We start from the raw sequence: 17,946 nt of genomic DNA, 5'->3' as shown, positions 1-17,946 counted from the left end.
TAGAAAAGATTTCTACAATATCTAATTGCTTATACATGAATCGAATTAGGCTAGCTAAGATTATATACAAAATAGTTCCGCTAATCTCGGCAACATAATATATCCCGTGATAATAACGCCTTAGCTACTACTTTCCATCACGTTGCTTGATACCAAATGTGGTTTGAAGGCAGCACGAGGCCCAGTTCCTCTGCACCAGCTATGTATTGGAGCTGTGCCCAAATAAAATTGATCATTGTTCGATCAGCACCGCCGTATATCTTTGGGAGGCCTGAAATTGAGGGATGAATCTCATGAGTTGCGTGCTCATCTTCTTTCCCATCTTCATAGTCTTATCGGCCTCGCATGTGACAAGCATCGTACCAGTGACGTCATAAGAGAAGGCATAGATACCGGCTTCACTGTTCAATGATCCGGGTTGTACTATTGTTTAGGCCTGCTGGAAATTGTGTCTGCTCCTCCAATTCCAGAACCACAAGCTCCCTTTATCACCTCCAGATGCCACAACACCCTCATCGTTTACTGCCATTGCGTTGATTATAGTTTTCTGCCGCCAGAGCATGTTGTGGAGAAATTCTCCCTACGGGAGACTGAATTTCTTGATGTTATCTGCTGGTACAGATGCAGAGATATTCTCTTTAGGATGCAGGGCCATAGCTCGTATAGATTTCTTAAGGTAAGTGAGAGTCATCATAGCTTTTCCATATCTAAGATCCCAGAAATTAATTGTTGTATCATGGGAGCCAGTTACCACTTGTGGATCCGTTGGTCGAGCAAAACTTGAGCAAACAGTGTTTTCATGTCCTGATAGTGCAAAAATGTGCATTTTGCTACGAATATCCCATACCCTGCAGACAGAATCTTGCCATCCAAGCAATATTGTCGAGGGTGGGATGAAGAGCCAAGCAATAAACACCACTTAGATGGTCATGGTAAGACCCGATTACCTTATTCTGCTCAAGATCCCAACATTTGACTTGTTTTGTCATCACCAGCAGAGAACATATACGGGCCCTGTTGGCTAACAGCGAGGCCTCTTATTTGTTCAATACGTCCTGTTAGTGTAAGCTTTAGCCTTCTTCCAGTGGCCAAATCCCATATCTTGATTGTCCTATCCGCAGAGCCAGTACAAAACCACGTATTGCTTGGATCGAATGCAATTGATCTTACCCATCCTAAATGCCCGCTTATGACCCCGTAATTCTTCCACGGAGGGTGCCATACGGGACGGGACCACCTGCTTGGAATTCTTTCCATAATCGCAGAAGTTGAAAAGTTTCTTTCTGATGATGATCCAGAAGCAGAGATTATTGCAGTGCTTTTGCGTTGTGGCTACCCACATCATTTAATCCCTTCGGCTTCAGTTGTAAAGATAGACCGACAACAACTAAAGCATTCTGCTGAGTCTCTTCCTTCCGTAGTTCTTTAGAACCTTCTGCAGGGCCTGGAAAGAGAAAGGACGTTGGAAGACCCATCAGCTTGCTGACCCTGATTCTGCGGCGCAGCTCTGGCTGGCGGAGGCGCAAAGTTCCCATACCCTTAATTCCTCTTCCGTATTCAACATTTATCCTGTGGCGCAAGCGATTCTTTTTACTTTCAGGGTCGAGAGGAGCAATGTGGCCGTGGACTGGAGAGAAGAGATCGAGGGCACGCTTGAGGGAGCTTCTTCAGCGACTGTGGCTCCACGGTCTCCATCTCCTTCCTCTTCTACTCGGCAGGGCTCAAAACCCTAACCCTCCTAAAACCCCGGACAGTCAAAGTACAAGCTGCCTGTTATTATTTTCATCTAATCTTCTAATCGATGTCCATATACAGCTAGCTCAGTGGAATACATAAAAGGGAAGAAATTGTGTAGAAAATAAATCGTAGACACATCTGTCAATATATAGATTATTTACAATAGAATATAGTGCAATTAGAACATTACAATAATTTATTGCTATTTGCATTAAATGAAATATATATATATATATATATAAATACCAATGTGTATTGGTTTAAGCGGTTCGACATTTGTTCTACTTAAACAATGTATCGGGTTCGAGTTCTTGTGAATGCAGAAAATACACGCACGGAGAGCTTTACCCTTTAGTGGGCCGATCCGGCTCGACTGGATTAGTCGGGGCCCAATTGGACTTCCGAATACCAGAGTTCACGCCAGAAAAAATATATATAAATATTACATAAGTATAATTAAATATGTTATACACCATTAAAAAAATACACGATAGATGGATATGTGTTGACGTCTGTATATTTAAAGTTTCCTTATTAAATAGAACGTGTATATATATATATATATCATGAAGAATCAACCAAAAGCGCATAATATTGCATGCATATGTATATCTATTCTAATTATGTATATATTATTGCAATAATTTAAATATTATATTTCCTTTATTAAATTTATATATATCTCTTTAGTTAACTATAAATATGTGTTTTATACTACTTGAATTCTCCGACAAGTAACAAGTGGTAGTTTCTCGAATGAAGTCGTTTCTCCTCTTCCCAAGTCCCAATCAGATTCAAGTTGTAAGAGATTCGATGGACCATATAGATTCAATAAATGGTAAGTTCTCGAATAAAAGTCACCCCCCTTCTTTTTTTTTTTAATTCTCCACTATGTTCGAAGCTCCCCAAGTCGCGCTCCAGATTTGAGTGGTGAGTAGATCGATTCTATAGATTCTACCCTACAACAAGATGACGTCTTACCTACATAAGAACAATTTATATAAGAGAGAATCCAATTTTTTTTTCTAAATATTTCTTAGGAGTTTTGGTCAACAACTTAAATTTTCATTAGGTTTTTATTACAATATTGATAACTATATCATGTGGAGAAAATATAGTATGAATAGTTAGATATTGATTATTTTTCAATTATTTTGTCCAAAATAATTATTTTTTATAGAACTAGTGCATTTTTATTTATTAATAATCCCAAAATTTCCTCATTTTAATAGTTAACTGTTTCACTAATAATTTTCTCATAATAATGAGCTATTATATGAATATATTGAAATATTGATGTTTGATATTTTTAATTGATGATTATTTATTCGGCGTGCACCATAGTATCTAAAAGTCCAATTGGGTTCCGACTAATTCAGTTGAGCTGGATCAGCCCACTAAGAGGTAAAAACTCTTCCAGCGTAGATTTTTTTCCATCCACAAGACACTTGAGTCCGTATAATTATTTTGTCTCATTAGATATTGTATAGTCTTAGAAAATTTTGTTTTGCACTAGAGATCATATCCGAGAAATAAAGATTTGATACTTATGAAGTTAAAAATATACAATACCGAATATACACTATCCATTAAATATTGAATACAAATAGATATTATTTCTTATGATTTTATTTTTTTATAATTTGTAATAAGTATAAACCAACTGCAAGTTATAAAAGTATTCTTCTTTTTTTTCAATTCAAATATATACTTCCTGATTGTTTTACTTTTCTAAAATAATATTTTATATTATGTGATTCCAACCTGGAACCATATAAGATCATGGAGGGGCAATCAAGCTATATTAACTTATTTGTTGTCACTTAGGCGGAATAAAAGTAATATTCCTCAACACAAACTAAATTATGAATGTAACATGATTACCATCAATATAATATTATACACGATAATTTTAATTGAAAAAATTAGAAATATTTCCCACGCAACACGCGAGTTTTCATATAGTTTGCATCTATATCTATACTATTTATATAAGGGAGAGTTGTATCTTGTAACCACCGTCATGAAAAGATAAAAGATAAATATTATGAAATTACTCTATCACCCATTTAAAAAAGTAACCACTCAATTAGAAGGAAACGATTTTGGATATTTAGTCATTGCACAAAACATTTCTCTCTCATTTTCTTTCAACAATTTTCTCCTAGTTCCCACAATTTTCCCATTTCATGTCTCTTTCACATCTCTCACGTTAATTTTTTTCTCCCTCCTCGCCATCATAACTTGAACAAATTGTAAAATCAGATTTCTTTATTTTTCCTATTTTTTATATTATTTGCCATGAAATTGGTATGTAAAAATTCGCGTATAGAGCATGAGGAAATTCGTAACTCATAAAACGAAAAATAATTTGTGCAACATCCCACCTAGGTGACTACAATTTTCAATATAGAATCACTTTTTATTCTGCCCGTAGCGTGGGTGTGCGGGTCATGTTCTATTCTACCTAATTATAAAGACAGAAGGCCCTCTTGGTGAAACTTTTTGTTTTCAAAATTGCTATACTTCAAATTTATTTTATTTATTATAGGTATGTAATTTAGACTCCCTGATATCGTGCAACGGGAGACCTCTATTCGGATGATAAAATTGTGTCATGTCAGCAATTTGATAAGTTCGGGAGTCTCATGTGAGACCCGAGTTTTTTGACACATAAGAAACACATACATAACATTCTGTTTTGCATTTACTTAGAAGAAGAATCAATTGCAGCCTATTAGTCCTGATTTGTTGAAGTGAGCCTTGAGCCCAACCCATGATCTCATTAGCCCGAATCAATTGCAGCCTATTTGATGAAAAAGAAAAGAACAAGCAAAACCGAGGAGGAAAGAAGGAAGAATCGAGAAAAGGCGGGAAATTGGGTTATGGGCATAATTTGTTTTGTAGATGAGATTTGCTTCTTCCAGTTTTCTTTGTTGATTGTGTTCTGTTCGTGAATTTGGAATATGTTAGGTTAGTGGCATTATTTAAAATGGAACAAAGCATGGAGGAAAGGGAATAGAGAAAAACTAAATGGACAACAAAGGAAGAGATTAACCTTATACTTAGTGATATGTTTGAGTATGTGGTGTTCAATTTAAATTAATTGAGCTTCTCTATACTTTTCGTTTTTCTTGGATGTGTTGAGAAGTTGTTCGCTTTGAAGGAGTTCTGCTGCTGAAATCAATTCTTTTTATTAATTTTAGGTATCTTGTTAATAATAGAAATGCAGACTATTTCTCCATTTATTTGCTTAAGTAGAGTGCTGGAGGTTAAAATCATGTAAGTGGTGATTTGAGAAAGATCTAAAGGTGATTTGAGTGAAGACATCCAAGTTATGCTTCAAGAAGTCCATTATCTCTTCTTTGGCTTTTGGGGAAAGCAGGGACCCAACCTCCAGTTTCTTACTGCCAGGATTTACCACCACCTCCTCTAACTCCTCGACAGGCACAGGACGTCTAGCCTCCTCGCGTGGGTTAGAGTCCAACCCCATGGTTTCCTTCGCCTTATGTCTCCCTTTCAGAGAATTCACATAGCAGTTTTGAACAACCACCTAATCTCCATAGATCTGCCCCACACTATTACTCGTGGGAAACTTCAGCTTTAATTGAAACGTGAAGGGTACAGTCCTCATGACATTCAGCATTGGTCTCACAATAATAGCGTTATAAGCAGAGGGCAAGTTTACAACTACAAAACTAACCATTTTGTCTACCCTACGAGGTTCCTTCCTCAACGCCATAGGTAGGTCAATCACTCCCTCTATGCTTCTTTTAAAACTAACAACGGGATTATTTACTTGCATTGGCTTTTCTTGGGGGAGCTTAATCTGAATAAAGGCCTCGTAGAACAGAATGACAGTGCAGCTACTAATGTCAATTAGTATTCTCTTCACGTCAAACAAGCCAATACACGTGGTAATAACCAGTGTGCCGTCATGCAGATAACAGACATACTCCGTGTCATGCTCTGTAAACGTTAGCGACACTTCCTCATTATTCCCTGATCAGGTGCGTTTTCTCGTTGTGTCCACTGACATGGATTGCCTCGCGTAGGCTTTCATGGCGTTACTGGGGAATCCTTTTGAAGCCTCCCTTCCAGCAATCACATTGATCACCCCTCCGCGGGGAATAGCCTCACGCCTGATACTCCGCTCCCGGTCACTTCAATCACCCTTTCGTTCCTCCCGGCGATAGGGATGGTATTTGCCCCTCGACCTCTCAGCTCCTCTATAAGATTCTTTGCACTCTGCAGGGGGAGATCTTCTAGGAAACGCCCTTTCCAGTGGGCTTCTCTCATGCTCCCCTCTCTGCACAAAGCTCTTGAGGTGCCCCTGCTGAATGAGCTTTTCGATGACCTGACAAAGCTCTCTGCACTATTAGTAGCACGCCCATGAGCCCTATGGTAGGCACAAAACTTCGACTTGTCTATTTCGAAACCTTTCGCCTTCTTGGGAGGTAGAGGTGGCTTCAACAATTCAACTTCTCTATCTCGTTCAGCACCAGGGACCGCGTGGCTGTGAGGGACATGAATGTATTTCTCTGCGTGCCTTGTTTCTACTCTTCCTTAGGTGGCTCCTTTCACTTCTTCCCAATCTTCTCCTTCGCCTTCTTCTCTGGCCCTAAGGCTTCTTCCAATAACATGATTCTTTTTGCCCTTGTCGCCAGGTTAGCAAGGTCCACCGTTGGTGTGATTATGAGGTCCTTCTTCAGGTTCACATTCTTTAGACCCCTCTGGAATGCAGAGATTGTGTTGCGCTGAGTGACCTCGTGCACCTCCGCGATGACTCCAAAATACTTGTCATACCAAGCGTGGAGAGTCTCGCTGCGTCGATCCGAACGTGTAATTCACATCCTTCCCGATCTTCTACGTCCCTGCGAACCTCCAAACAAACGCATCCCATAACTGCTCAAAGCTCTTGATTGACCCGGTTAGTGATGAGTTTAACCACTCTGCAGCACTTCCAGTCAACGTGGATGGGAACAGGAGGCACTTGACATACTCATATGTCGTCCTCCCTAGCAAAGACGTGACGTGCCTTCGAATGTGGTCATGGGGATCTAACCTATCATCATACAAGGTAATCTAAGGGAAAGAAATATGGGTGGCAGCCGAGTGCCCAAAATCTCCATGGACGGAGGCAGAGCAAAGTTGGAGTTAAACACGGGGACTCCTATCCTCTTCCTCTCCATCTCCGCGAAGCGCTCTTTGATCATCTTGTTAACTCCCTCTGGTATCAGTAATATTGAAGGCACTGCCATGGCCGGAGGCTGCTCTGCAGGCTGAGAAGCACTCTTCTCCTTTAGTGCCTTCTTTGCTTCTCAGAAGACATAGTATTCATAACGAACTAAGCCTGCAAGGCTATTCTGAGCATCCCCCTGCGACCCATCTCACCCAACATCATCTTAGCCAAAGCATCCTCAAGGCAACGACCATGGCTTGGACTTCTGTCCTAAAAGCTTTAGGGAGACTATTGATCTGCTCATCATGATTAAGGACCCAGGGAGGCAGGACGATGCCTGGTCCACCAGGAACAGCCCCGGAAGGTTGTGCATCATCTGGAGGGTGGTTTGAATGCTTATTAGCCTTACTATTTGTAGGGTTTGCCTTCGAATTCGCTTGGCTCCTTGTCAAAACCATCTTCACAATCTTCGTTCTCCAAAGCACGAATAAGAACTGACATAAGCTTAAATTTCTCACACGATTCCCATAGACGGCGCTAATGTTATGGACCTATGATTTAGGTTGAATCCTCCTCGTGCCCTCAAACAACCTGCAAAAGGGGAAGATCAAGGTGGTTGCCCGATTTCCCTCTCTGACTCTTAAGTCAACCAAGGTTCTTATGAGAGTAGTAGTACGTAAATCGCAGATGATAAACATCCCTTGATATTTATAGGTAATTATGAAGATTACAATTACCTTATTAGGCGAGTTCTCGATATATTCACCAAATATCGTATCTTAGTGAATCATGAAATATATCCGAACCGTCAGTGCCGCCTCAGGCAGTCATTATGCTCCGCTGGGCCGGACTAGGCTTCGCCGAGTTGAGCGGAACTTGGCCCCTCAATGGGCTTCATAGGCCCTCACGGCCCGGTAGGATTGAGACCTAAAACCCGGTCCCTAACATAATACATGGAATATAAAATGAAGGAGAATAGGTTATGAGACAAATGCGGGAAAAAAGTAACGGTTTGATTAGTCCGAATGTGATTCTGATAAAGATGTAAAATTCCTCATTAACTTACTTTTTTTCCAATGGAGAATGAAAATTAAATGTTCCGATTGTTCAATGAAACTTTCTCAAACTTTTTATTGTTTTACAAATTTAAAATTTGTTTATTTATGGTATTTTAGAATATTTTGGGTACACCTATAAAATTTGAAAGTTATTTTTCAAAATTTTAGTCTTAAATGATAATATGTTATGATATGATGTGATATCTATATTTTCTTTTGAATTTTCTTTTTTGACTTCTCAAAAAAATTTATTTAGCTTAACGTGCGGGCTCCATGCCTAGTTTGAAAGACAGCCAATGTTCAAAAATTGTGTAAAATTAACAGATGTGATCAGAGTTCAGGATAAAAGTTTAGCAGCATGCTGGAATTAAAGTGGGTTTGAATGGGAAAAAACTGCCCCGTATTCTCAAGGTTTATGCTTCTTGAATTTTTCTTGATAGATTATGCTTCGTTGATTTTTTTTTTGGGTGAAATTGGGCCGAAGCCCATAATTCAATAAAGGGATAATTGCATCGGTGGTTCAAAAAGTTTCATGAATATTTCAGGTTGGTCCAAAATATTTTTTTGATAACTAGTTGGTACATTAAGTTTCAAAACCGTTTCAATATAGTACATTCCGTCATCTCGCGCTTGACGCCGTCAGTTACAGCTGACGTGGCAGATATTATGTGTCACTTTTGTTATGTGTGACCAATTATAGTGCGCCACATTATTTAAGATGATATAAAATCTGAAAAAGTGCAATAAAAATACAAAAAATAATAAAAAATACAGAAAATAGTAAAAATATAGAACAATAATAAAAAAATATTTTAAAATTTTAAAAACTTAAAAATTTTGGTTGCCCAAATATGAAAAAAAGATAAAAATAAAAAAAAATAAAAAAAATAAAAAAAATAAAAAAAAATAAAAAGAAAAACCCTAAGATCCAGTATGAGGAGGAAGGATAAAAATTTAAGTTTTTACAATTAAAATTTTTTTTCTATATTTTTTACTATTTTTCTGTATTTTTTATTATTTTCTATATTTTTATTGGACTTTTTCAGATTTTATATCATCTTAAATGATGTAGCTCACTATGATTGGTCCCACGTAACAAAAGTGACACATAATATCTGCCACGTCAGCAGTAACTGACGGCGTCAAGCGCAAGATGATGGAATGTACTACATTGAAACGATTTTGAAACTTAATGTACCAACAAGTTATCAAAAAAATATTTTGGATCAACTGAAACATTTATGAAACTTTTTGGACCACCTGTGCAATTAACCCTTCAATAAAAGAAGTTAAGTACTACAACAACGGGACATGGATATCCACGACAAATCACATCATTAGATGATCTAGCCCAACCAGGCATAGATTCAACTAATGAACCCCAATCACAACGACAAAGCATAATTAGACAATCAATTCACACATGAGTTTTCCTAAGTATGACGTTCTACTACCTACCAATGTCTCGCAACATAAGCCTGCGAATGTCTTGAACAATAGCACCATTGCACCGATAAGTCTTGTGTCGAAGATAACATCTGCACAATCACTTTAGAATCTACCTCAAGGACAATTCTGCGATAGTCTCTATGCAAATTCGAGGCCAGGTTTCGCTACCCATAACTCAGCCAACATCGAGGTCGCAATCCCAACATTCTGAATGAACCTGCCAAGTCAATGTGCCCACCCATTCCGGAAAACACCTCCCACTCCTTCCAAACTCGGATTTCCCTTCCACTACTAAAAATACTAGGATTACGGAGGGAACTACAAAGAGATTGCGTCCCTCGGTAAAATTTCTTTGGTAATACCTCGGAAAATTTACCAAGGGATTACCATGGGATTTTTCCCTAGGTAATTATCGAGGTAAAATCCATCGAGAATTCCCTCGGTAAAATAAAAAAATTCAAAAAAAAATTACCGAGGGAAAAATCCCTCTGTAAAATTTTAAAAACTTATTTTTTAAAAATAATTTACAGAGGGAAAATTAATTAAAAAGTATAATTTTTAATAAAAAGTTTAAAAAATAAAATATCAAATGAGAAATTTAATATTTGTTTTACAATAATAATTGTAGAGATATATACCACATATAAATTATATTTCTTGAAGAGAATATTATATTGTAAAGTAAATATAAATTAATTTAATTTAGAATTGAAAGTGTTAAATATTATAGTAAATATGAAATTAAATAATTTGAATATTTAAAATTTTGAGTTTTTGAAATAAAAAATATAGATATTAGTATATAAATATAATGTTTACGCTTGGAGCGCGAGTCATAAATAGATGCATTTTATAGTCACTTACCATTTTAATTTTACATTAATTTTTTTTTAAAAAAAGGAAAGATTGAAATAAATAGTATTAGAAATAAAATGTCAAATAGATAGTAGTGGAAAGCATGTTCAAACTCATAAGGGAGAGTCTATAAAATTCTCGATTATGTTACGTAAAATATATTTAGATCGGTCAAATAAACTATGTGGTTATTTTCAATTAAGTATCACATGCAGTGTATAGATAAATAATGTTGAATTTATTACTAAATGTATATATTATCAATACAAATTTATTAATATTACAAGTTTTTGGTTTTTTAAAAATAAAAATATAAAGACAAATAATACAAATATAATTAAGTGTAGAGAAATAATAAGAACAATGTTCGTACCTCAACGGTTAAGGAGATGGCAAGAGGGGTGGGAGGTCTTGGTTCGAGACTTCAAAACTGCATCAAGAAATCGAGAGAGGTGGGAGGGGTTCGTACCATTTTAAAAAATCCGGTATTTTTAGTAGACTTCAAAGCTTTGTTGATTTTGCGTGGCAGGGAAGGTGTATTCTATTTTTCGGAAGTCTGCCAACCATCACATATCAATCTCTTTTCTTCTTTCAATGATTCTCCCCAACTCTGACTTACAGAACTACATTACGCATGTTCCGAGCATATTAAATTGAATATGAATAGAGAATTCTTAAGGTCTCGGATTCAAATATTATGAATAAAGAAAATCCTTAATTGAAAGAATTTCACCCACAAATGAGCCGATTCAGTTCAAATTGGCTTAGTTAGGATCCAAAAAAAAAAATCATATTCTGGATGTAATGGTCATTTTTTATGCCTTGTGGCTATGCAATTTGGATCAAGTTTTGCCAAGCGGCATAACTGCGACCTAGTTCACGACAACCCAACTTACATTGGTGTGTCGATTGCCCACAAGCATACAAGGTAGTTGCTTTCTGATTTAAAGTTGAAAGAAAGCATTTATATCTATGTATCCAGTCACTTATCTCGCATGGCAGACTTTGAGTGAACTTACCTTGATGTATGTCGTCCACTATCTAATTCTGTCACTTGCAAGGGAGAATCTCATGACATTATCCTTTCAAAATGGAAAAACGTTTTACTTTGTAGTCCGATTATCTGATTTTGTCCGCAAGCCCGATTGCGGATGCAAAATACTAAATGTGATCGCTGGCCACTAACCTTGGAACTGATAATCAAAAGACCAATATATATATATATATATATATTATTGAAACTAGACAAAGTGTACGGAAATCTTCGTTCCGAAGTTGTTAACTGAAGGCAAGAATTGGAAAGGGTGCAAGGGAGCATCATGGCAGGAAGGCCTTTTTAGTACCTTATCAAGCAGGAATTGATTCTTGTGACTCAATTGAATGAAGAGAGTAAGGCTGACGAAGCTAACTTTCAAGTCAGTGCAAGCGAGAAATGCTTGAAATTCCATTCGAGTGTTATATACAACTCAGTGGGGAAAAAGCTGAACAAGATCAAGGGAAGCTAACTTTCAAGTCAGTGCAAGCGAGAAATGCTTGAAATTCCATTCGAGTGTTATATACAACTCAGTGGGGAAAAAGCTGAACAAGATCAAGGGAATTAAGGCTCAAGCGGTGCAATTCTACAAATGCCAATTGAAGACTGCTGCATCAAATGCATATCATGATATCAAGCATCGAGCCCGTGCTTCTCATAATATTGGATTTCTAACTGTTGATATATTTCTTAAAGGGAGTATAGGAGTTCAAACTCAGGAGATGTACTTGTTGGGAGGGGGAGAGTAACCGTTAATGCTCCATCCCCCGAAATTATTTTCTATGAATGGCAATAAGGCACCTGGGCCTGAGGGTTGCTCTTCTGCCCATTTTCTCAAAGCATGTTGGAGCACAGTAAGGCATGATTTCGTTGCTGCTATAATCTATAAGAGGCTAATTCTACAATAATCAATATATATATAACAACAAATAATTTGTTCATATCTCACGTAGTCACCTCTAAAAAATGAAACGTGGGAAAGCCATGTCATCTTTTACAGTTTCTCTCACGAAACCACGTTGTCGTCTTAATTATGTAAATATCATATACATGAAATATTTTTTTTTTTTTGGATAAATGATGAAACTTCATTGATAACAGATGAATTTACATCAGAAACCAATACCATTTTCCTCTATACGGAGTAAAATAAAAAATACCCAAGAGCTACTCCCAAGTCAACTAGTTGCAGTATCAAAATGGTGAAACATATGCCTCGCAATGATAGAGTGTGCAATTTTGCATGAGAATCGAGGGAGAACAGACAACTTTGCTTTCACATCCGAGAAGATCCTTCGTATTATAATTGTTGGAGGCGAGACTTGATTCCGGTAGAGCCTGGCGTTCCTCTCCCTCCAGATGCAGTAAATGTAGTGAGTCCAGAGAAGTTTAAGACAAATAATATCCAGCTTCTTTCCACGGAGAGAGGAGACCCAGCAAAGTTCCGTATTCCAGTCGACATTGTGTTTGTTCATTCCAACACGGTCTAATAAACTTCTCCAAATCCCTTGGGTGATAGGGCATTCAAAAAAGAGGTGATTTCGGGTCTCCAATTCCAAACTACAGAATTCGCATTCGGGTGCAGTAATCGAGATTCTCCAACTCATAAGCCTATCTTTTGTACTCAATCTATTATGAATACAAAGCCAGCTAATGAAAGAGGATCGAGGAAACTGCCCCTCAAACCAGATTGCGTTCCTCCATTCCATCTTCTGGCTTCTGGGACTAAAGCATTTCCACGCACTAGCAACAGAAAATGTCTCGGATTTGTGAGCCGTCCATGTGACCCTATCACGATCAGAGAGTTGAATTGCATTAGCGAGATCACGGAGCAGGCCAGCTTGCAGATCCGAGCTTCTAGGCCAATGCCAGCATCCATCAACCAGAATCGAACTAACTGTTGCGTGCTCCCTAATCGACGGAAAGCACTGGAGCCCCCTGGTGCAATAGTTTATTAAAGAACCGACCGGTAACCACTTGTCATACCAAAAAGATACATTCGTACCAGGGCCAACACAATAGCGGATATAGGGAGACATCAAAGTCCTCAGCTGCAAAAGTTTTCTCCAGTTCCAAGAACAATCACCAGGTATCCTTAAAGACCAAATACTTCGGTCTTTGATTAAATATTTAGCAACCCAGGCCACCCAAAGAGACCCTGAACGCACGAGGAGAGACCAAAGGTTTTTGAGTACGCATACCTTATTCCACAGGGTTAGGTCCTTGATACCGAGTCCTCCATCAGACTTTGGAAGACATAGAGTTTCCCAGCCGAGCTTTCCTCCTCCTATATGCTGCTCAAGGCCTTTCCAGAGGAAGGATCTGCACTTCTGCTGCACCAACTTTATGACTTTCTTGGGAAGAATGAAGTGGATACACCAGTAGCTGGCCATGCTGAAAAGTACTGAATTGATCAACTGTACTCGTCCCGCGTAAGACAAGTGTTTCACAGACCAACTCCTTATACGCTTTAGGATTCTCTCAGTAAGAGCCTCGCAGTTCTTCGTGGAAAGCTTGCCCGAGACAAGAGGGAGCCCCAAGTATCTCACAGGAAGAGTACCTTTCTTAAAACCCGAGCTATTCACCAATATAGAGATGCCTTCCTCAGTGATGCCTCCCGTGAAGATTTCAGATTTCTCAGGGTTCAGCTTGAGCCCAGACCAGTTGTAAAAGGTGTTCAACACTTCCAGAATGGCAACAAGAGACTCTTTGGACCCGTTTGTGAACAAGAATAGATCATCAGCAAAGCAGAGATGGGTGAGCTTGATAGACTTACATCTAGGATGGAAGCCGATTCTGCCTTCGTCTGCAGCAGTGTCCAAAAGCTTTGAGAAGACCTCCATGGCAATAACAAACAAATAGGGTGATAGGGGGTCACCTTGTCGCAATCCCCTTTGGCCGGCAAAGTAACCACATAAGGAGCCATTGACAGCCACTGAAAAGTAAGGAGAGGTAATACATCCCTTGATCCATCTGAGAAATGATAGGGGAAATCCCATGACCTTCAAACAGTTAAGAATAAAATCCCAGTTCAAGGAGTCAAAGGCTTTCATTAGGTCAATTTTGATAGCACAACGGGGGGTTATTCCTTGTCTATGGTAGTTTCTTACAAGCTCATGAGCAAGCAAGACATTGTCAGATATTCTCCTGCCCTGCACAAAAGCTGTCTGGTTTAGGCTTATAACATCAGGAAGGACCCCTTTCATTCTGTTGGTGATCACCTTGGTAATGCATTTATACACCACATTGCAGCATGAGATAGGGCGGAAGTCCTTCATGCGATCAGCTTTCTCCTTCTTAGGGACAAGTGCTAATATTGTAGAATTCACCTCTCTGCGCAGCTCGCCTGTCGAAAAGTAATGTTGTACAGCAGCAAAGAAGTCTTTATGAACAATTCTCCAAGCATGCTTATAAAAATACACCGTGAAGCCGTCTGGGCCAGGTGATTTATCATTTCCCATTGAGAACAGAGCTGATTTGATTTCCTCTTCTGTGATAGGAGACACAAGCAGTTGTTGTTGAGCCTGAGAGATCTTCTTTTTGAGAATAGAAGAAAGTTGCGTCGTAGAGGTGCCCGCTACGCTTACATCCTTTTCTCCTAGAAGGCTTTGGTAAAAGTTGACTGCTTCCGCTTTTATTTGATGTATATCTTCCAGCTTGGAACCTGAGTTAGTGTAGAGTACTCGAATGGAGGTTCTTGCATTTCTTATCTTCACTGCCTTATGAAAGAAAGAAGTGTTCTGATCCCCCGCTTTTAACCATGCCACCCTTGACTTTTGTCTCAGTAGCTTCTCCTCTTTATCCATGGCTTCTAATAGCTCAACCCTTATAGCGATTTCCTTTTCCATAATTTCAGAAGACATGCAATTACTTTCAAGAATTTCAGTTTGGATCTGAGCGAGTTGAGTTTGCAAGGCGTCAACTTTAGCATGCACATCCCCAAAGTAAGATCTATTGAAATCTTTCAGATGTCTCTTTAGATTCCTCAATTTCTTGTAAAGCACTGCCATAGGATTACCTTCCTGGACCTCCATCCACACACGTTCCACAAGTTTCAAGTACTCTGGATGCTCAGTCCAGAAATGGAAAAACTTAAAAGGCTTTGGGCCCGCATTCTCTTTGGCACCAAATCTCAACATGATAGGACTATGATCAGAAATTCCGGGAGAAAGAAATTCCACTGTTGAGGCAATATCTCGTTGAAACCATAAGTCATTAACCAACGCTCTGTCAATCTTCCTAGCTTGAAACCCCTCCTGTCTTTTGTTGCTCCATGTGAAAAAACAGCCGGTATAGGGGTGATCCTTAAGCTCCGATGTGCTAATGAAGTCTGCAAATTCTCTTATACTTTGATCAACAACAATTTCCCTCCCAACTACTTTGGCCTCTTCTAATTCTTTAATTGCATTGAAATCACCCATCAACATCCAACTATACCTCATACCCACTGTTAAAGTCTGCAGATCATGCCATAACACCCTTCTTTCCGACAAGTCATTTGAAGCATAAACAAAAGTCAAAGCAACCCAACCAACTCCTTTGGGAACATTTACCAATAAATGGATATATTGACTAGTTTTGCTAAGGAATTGCACCTGCAAGTCCTCTCGTATCAGAATCCACAATCTGCCATTATGGGCATGCTGATAATTTTCCATCAACAACCAGCCCTTCCATTTATTCACTATCTTTAGACAATTGTTTTCCTTTACCCGTGTCTCAATGAGAGCAAAAATCCCTATATCGTGTTCCTTCGCAAACTTAAAGACCATTTTCTGTTTCAGAGGGTCATTTATCCCTCTAACATTCCAAGAGGTAATTATCATGATAGTAATTTAGGAGGTTTACCTCCCTTGCCCGTTCTAGGTTTCCTTTTGCCTTGAACTTTCTGGGTTGATTTCACCTCCTCCACTGTAATGCTCTGATTCTGTGTTGTAACTCCCCGATGCGAGGATACCTCCAGCTCATCATCTGAGCTGATCGCATCAGAACGAGACTTCACATCTTCTAAGAGAACTTGCTTGCTATTCACCTGTGAGGACTCTCCTTTGGAAGGGACTTCGATATTGTCCCCGTGCAAGTCACTCCATTCAGCCACTTTTCCTTGCTCTGATGCAAGGGGGGGAGTGGGAGTAATAGAGTTGGGGACCTCCAACTCGCAAACTCCCTGTCCAGCGAGCATTCCAGCATCAGGAGGGGACAGTTCAGCACGTTCAGCATCAGCTTTTTCACCAGCCCGAGGAGAACTCCCTTCCACAGGGGTTGGTGTCAGTATTGCTGGAGTGGCTGCAGATGGGTTGCTGCAACTGTGACCGAAAACTTTGCATTTGTCACACTTCTCAGGCAGCCATGGGGTGTCCACAAGAACCTCTACTGTGTGTTCATTTCCCAAATCAACATTCAAAACACTTGGAATTTTCTTCCCAAAGTCAATTTCTATACATACTTTAGCATAATCCAGTCTCGAGCGTAGGGCAGTAGCTCTATCCATGTAGAGTGGTTTACCAATCGCACTTGCTAAAAAGCTGATGCCTTTAGGATGGAAGTACTGAAGGGGAATTCTCCGCAATTGGGCCCACATCGGCATCTTCTTCAAACTCAGTTCCTCTTCAGTGAAAGTCGGACTCCATTTTTGCAAGATCAGAAAATTGCGCTCTACATGCCACGGTCCTGTTTCTAGAACCCATGTCATGACATCCTCATTAGGAAACTGGAAAATAAATAGGGAGCCCATGGTGCTAACCGTAACCTTCCCTTGTTTACCCCATAAACCGTTTACAACAGCAGCAATCTTTCCAAATTCGGGAGTCTTGCCCAAGAATCGACCAACAAGAGTGTAGCACCATTGGTCGAGTCCCATCTGCAGGATCTCCGATGGAGGTTTTACATTACAGTGGTCGACTCCTTCAAAGTACTCAAGATTTTGGTTTACCTTTGGAAAAACTTTTCTCCAGTTTAATGGCCCTTTCGGTGCCAATTTCTCACCGGAGATGGGTTGCGGAAGACTCTGGACACCATTTGTTACTGATTGAGGAGCCGATTCCGCCATTGCTGGTGAAGATTTGGCCTCCCATAGGCCTCTCAGCGGCGGAACCAGGAATCAGGCAGGCAGGAAGCAAGCAAGCAGGAATCAGGGGACGACTATTCCACAAGTGCACACTTCTCATGAGCATATCATCGAACACCTTACTTGCACGCAGAAGCAGCAAAATCGAGCTCCCGAACACTGGAAAGAGAACGACCAGACTAAAGCAGAGACGGAACCACCGACAGGAAGACAACACTGGAGACTGAACGACCAGACTGGAGACGACCGGAGAAAGAAACTTCGGATTGTACTCAGTGAGGCATTTCGTCGAACAGGTTGTCGGCAGTGGCTATGGGTTTCTCCTGACTCGTCATGTTTGGCTATTATTTGGTCCAACGTTTGCAAGGCTTTGAAATATTTTTTTGATGTTCAATGAAATGTACAATCTTCCTTTATAGGAATATATATATATATATATATATATATATATTTAATACAATGGAATATATAATGTAATTTTTTATTTTGACAATCAATTTTAAAAAGCAAGGAAAAGTCTTTCCGAAAAGTACATTCCAGCAAATTTTTAAGTCAATATATATAT

The 17,946-nt window shown here is 39.2% G+C and overlaps 1 pseudogene; it reads right to left on the bottom strand.

The window, feature by feature from the left end:
* Window positions 1-1,695, bottom strand: LOC116194400 (annotated as a pseudogene).
* Between the last annotated feature and the right edge of the window lie 16,251 nt (window positions 1,696-17,946).

The sequence above is a fragment of the Punica granatum genome, chromosome 2, assembly GCF_007655135.1.
Source record: "Punica granatum isolate Tunisia-2019 chromosome 2, ASM765513v2, whole genome shotgun sequence".
NCBI classification, from domain to species: domain Eukaryota; kingdom Viridiplantae; phylum Streptophyta; class Magnoliopsida; order Myrtales; family Lythraceae; genus Punica; species Punica granatum.
Note: the sequence above shows the minus strand (reverse complement) of the source record. Positions and strands in the feature narration are given on the sequence as shown.